Source organism: Gigantopelta aegis, chromosome 1 (assembly GCF_016097555.1).
Source record: "Gigantopelta aegis isolate Gae_Host chromosome 1, Gae_host_genome, whole genome shotgun sequence".
Classification (NCBI taxonomy): domain Eukaryota; kingdom Metazoa; phylum Mollusca; class Gastropoda; order Neomphalida; family Peltospiridae; genus Gigantopelta; species Gigantopelta aegis.
Genome location: NC_054699.1, coordinates 40,591,573 through 40,596,572, shown reverse-complemented (window position 1 = coordinate 40,596,572; position 5,000 = coordinate 40,591,573).

Genomic DNA, 5,000 nt, shown 5'->3' with positions numbered 1-5,000 from the left:
AAAATCGAACCACCTCTATGGATCCTTACAGCTGATTGGGGTTTTTTTCTCGTTAAGAAAAACGTAGCGGGCTTCCTCTGATGACTACGAGTCAGAATTACCAAATGTTTGACATCCAATAGCCTATGATTAATAAATCGATGTGCTCTAGTGGTGTCATTAAACAAAACAAACTTTAAACAGTAAACCTTTAACATCTCTTCGTATATGCAGTTAACTTTGTTTAACACGATCTATATTTTTGTGCTGGGGTTTCGTTAAACATTAATTCATTCATTCATTCATTCATGCATTCTTTCTTTCATTCATTCTTTCTTTCTTTCTTCTTTCTTTTTCTTTCTTTCATTCATTCATTCATTCATTCATTCTTTTTTTTTTCATTCATTCATTCATTCATGCACTTATTCATTCATTCATTCATTCATTATGATGGAAAAAGGATACTGCTTCTGTTTTTAGAAACATTAATCATATGTCAAAATTACTGAATACTAGATATTATATCCTATCTATTGGATTTTCCATTCCTGTGCTGTTTTCCAATACCTTTGAAATGAAAACATGTACTAAAATGCTGATCAAAATTATCAAAAACATATTTTGTACATTGGATACGGTTCATGGAAATCCCACGAAGGAAAATGTGAAAGAAAAAAAGGTTTTAACATTATGATGGCGTGTTAAATTATACAAAAACTGCTGCTTTTCATAAATAAATAATTGTGTATTTTCATAATAATTATACTACGATGCTAAACAGAAAATCTGAAACAGACTACAGGAAATGATTGCATATGACAAGACCTGTCTGAATTATAACATAATAACTATTAACCAATAGTTAGTTTAGTATCCTGTTTGTCTGTGCCATGGGTTAGTTGTTAGTGGTTAGTGAGAGAGAAGAGGGTTCTAGTGGTCTTACATCTAACTATTGAGTCGTTAAAACTCGCTCTGGGTGGTAGCTGGTACCGGGCTGCGAACCCTGTACCTACCGTACTAGCCTATTGCCGATGGCTTCACCACGACACCACCCAGGCCGGTATCGAGTCACTAAAACTCGCTCTGGGTGGTAGCTGGTACCGGGCTGCGAACCCTGTATACCTACTTTACTAGCCTATTGCCGATGGCTTCACCACGACACCACCGAGGCCGGTATTGAGTCACTAAAACTCGCTCTGGGTGGTAGCTGGTACCGGGCTGCGAACCCTGTATACCTACCGTACTAGCCTATTGCCGATGGCTTCACCACGACACCACCGAGGCCGGTATTGAGTCATTAAAACTCGCTCTGCGTGGTAGCTGGTACCGGGCTGCGAACCCTGTACCTACCGTACTAGCCTATTGCCGATGGTTTCACCACGACACCACCGAGGCCGGTATTGAGTCATTAAAACTCGCTCTGGGTGGTAGCTGGTACCGGGCTGCGAACCCTGTATACCTACCGTACTAGCCTATTGCCGATGGCTTCACCACGACACCACCGAGGCCGGTATTGAGTCATTAAAACTCGCTCTGGGTGGTAGCTGGTACCGGGCTGCGAACCCTGTACCTACCGTACTAGCCTATTGCCGATGGCTTCACCACGACACCACCGAGGCCGGTATTGAGTCGTTAAACTCGCTCTGGGTGGTAGCTGGTACCGGGCTGCGAACCCTGTATACCTACCGTACTAGCCTATTGCCGATGGCTTCACCACGACACCACCGAGGCCGGTATTGAGTCGTTAAACTCGCTCTGGGTGGTAGCTGGTACCGGGCTGCGAACCCTGTATACCTACCGTACTAGCCTATTGCCGATGACTTCACCACGACACCACCGAGGCCGGTATTGAGTCATTAAAACTCGCTCTGGGTGGTAGCTGGTACCGGGCTGCGAACCCTGTACCTACCGTACTAGCCTATTGCCGATGACTTCACCACGACACCACCGAGGCCGGTATTGAGTCATTAAAACTCGCTCTGGGTGATAGCCGGTACCAGGCAGCGAACCCTGTACCTACCGTACTAGTATTATGTCCGATGGCTTATCCACGACATCACCGAGGTCGGTTACAATATTTAGAATTCTCAGTTTCTTTTGTAGACGGGGAAGAAAAAAAAAACCCACGCATTCTTTAATTGTTAACTCCACGTTGGGTAATTCACCTAAACTATTCCACAACAAAGTGACCAGACCGACCAAACATCTGCAGTGTGTGGTTAATGGAAGTGCATGCTTGCAAATTTGACGTAATGGGATTCCGCGCGTACATACCTCAAATCGTCTGCTCTGATCTCCGGCGCAGTAATTTATGGCGCGTAAATATATTACTTGTTTCAAAAATGGCTTCAGGCGTAACACCAACAGTTTGTGATTAATAATATTTTAAATATGGAATGTGTATCCGGATAAACACACAATAATTCGTATATATGCTAACTTCGTAAGCCAAAAGTCCCTGAACCTACACGCAAGCACACTAGAAAATTGATATCAATCCTGAATAAATCCATAAAACAATTACTTCAATAACTGAAATATTAACATTATGCCTTCCTTGTGTTAAATACGTCAGACGGCAAACTGCATGTGTGTTGTTTTGTGTTATCAGCAAATAACACATAAATCCCATTTGTCCTTACAAGCAAAGATGCCGGAAATCAAACCGGTCATGGAGCTCTAAGGTGGGCAGCCGCCCAGAAGACGATAGAGTTAAATCCCTTGACAAACTCTCCAACCTGTTTGTTGTTTTAAACGTCGGCTTGGCGGTCCATCTAAAATCCGCGACGTCAACACTAACAAGTTCAAATTTGAATTCCTGTCGCAAGGAACGCTAATGTCAAAGGCGTTCGAAGCTCTTCCAGCATCTATGTCAAACAATGAGGCTGATGGGGATCATGGAATAATTTAATTTGTCGACGAGGATAATTGATCGGCGGAGGTCGAGTGCGAACGAGAGAGGTCGAAGTTTGTTTTGAGTTTCGAACGTGACCATGAGCCAAAATGAAAGCGACAAACCATCTTGGGTTTTTTGTTTCTTTCTGCAATACAATGTTCGTTAGTAGCCCTGGTGCCAGAAAGAAAACTGACAAAGCCTTCACCATCTGGATTAAACAATGATATTGACATATTCAATCTTTTAAAAGAATATTTTTTATTGATAGCTACAAAACTAATCATAGTGAAAATTATTATTGCCAGGGAAAAACTGCGAGCTTGTTTCTCCATTTTTTATCTTTCATTTTCATCAAACTGAAGAGCTATGATAAAAATAAAGGATCCTCAATGTTTGAGTGGCAGCCATATTGGATTGATGCAAATAAAAAAGGTGACAAAATGTCGAGCCGAATCGTCATATTTGTTGTCCCATACACCAGAAACACACATACCTCGCCTTGTAAGGTGAGCTATCACTCCCGCTCCGCATCACTCACCTAAGACTTGTTCAAGGAGAGTACTTTTTAGCTCCCCGTAGCATGTGAATATATGTGGTATCAGTATGGTAATATCTTAAATGTCTCCCAATAACCAACGTTAAGGGAGCAATTATTACTCCCCTCTATTGTTTTCCATGTCGAGGGAGTAAAATATCAAGATACATCTATAAAATTCCATTTGGCTGAGGAACTATAATCCAAAATAATAAACTCCTGTGTTTTCGCCATAAACTGATAAGTGTTATTTTACAAAGCAGTTTGGCATTAACATTGCAGTCCGAATACTGAGAATTCGGCGGTAGAATCACGTTTGAACGTGACCTAGATTGTAACCGAGATATTACTATTCTACCTTAGAAAAAGAGAATAGTGCTTGAGACGTCATTCTACAAAACAAGAAAAGAGAACAAAAAGAGAGAGAACAATTTTGCCACCTAAAATTACTTCATCTCATTAAGGATATTTTTTTCCATCAGCTCTGGTAATAAAAAATATGGCCATGGCAAAAACTAAATATTCCGTGGAAAAATAGTCTGCAATGCATCTTCCAAAATCAGTTTTGCGGTTAATGTTTAAAAGAGGAGTTTAATTTGCCAGTGTTACAAAGATAAATAATTCACTAAGAAAAGTCATACAATACACGGTAAAATAAATGCTGAAGAAAACTAAAAACACCGCGGCAGTCTGATAAATGCCGATTGCCGTGTTTAATTGCCAGGATTGGAGGCTACATGCACACTACATAATGCCATTCAGTTCTGGATGCAAGATTCAATCCTGTTTATACAACATAATTAGTGAGCGGGACGTTGCCCAGTGGTAAAGCGCTCGCTTAATTATAATATATTTTTTTATCTGAAATGAAACAGAAGATGACAGACGAGTTTACCCAATCCATCTACGCTATATTCCGCACATCCTCAAAATTTATTATATATCAATACCTGGATAACAGTTTTTGTTTACAATATTATCTACAAAAACCAATTTCCTAAAATATAAACAAATATTATGTAAGTACAGACTATCTGCGCATAGTCTTGCAATAGAAACTGGCAGATATAATAATACTGAGAGAAAGGATAGAGTATGTAAACTTTGTAATATGAATTCTGTTGAAGATTAGTATCATTTTAGTTTGGTCTGTCCTTTCTACAAAACTATCAGATGCAGGTACATAAAACCATACTATTACACCAGACCATCCTCTTTTAAATTAATACAGCTAGTGTCCATTGATAACGTAAAGCAGCTAATAACACTGTAAATATTTACTAGAGCCAACCACGCAGAGACGCGATAATATGTAAGTAGAGCATATACATTCTCTTTATTATATACACTCTTTCTTATATTGATAATTATTATTACATTTTATATTGAATATTTTCATCGCTGTCCATAAAATGTAAATTGTTTTCCCATTGTTAATGATATACGTATTATATATACATGTATAAGACTGTTTAATGTTTGTAATGTCAATGCACTGAATGTTTACGGTTAATAAAGAATATGTAATGCGATGGTGGGCCCATTGAGCTATTTCTCGTTCCAGCCAATGCACCACGGCTGGTATATCAA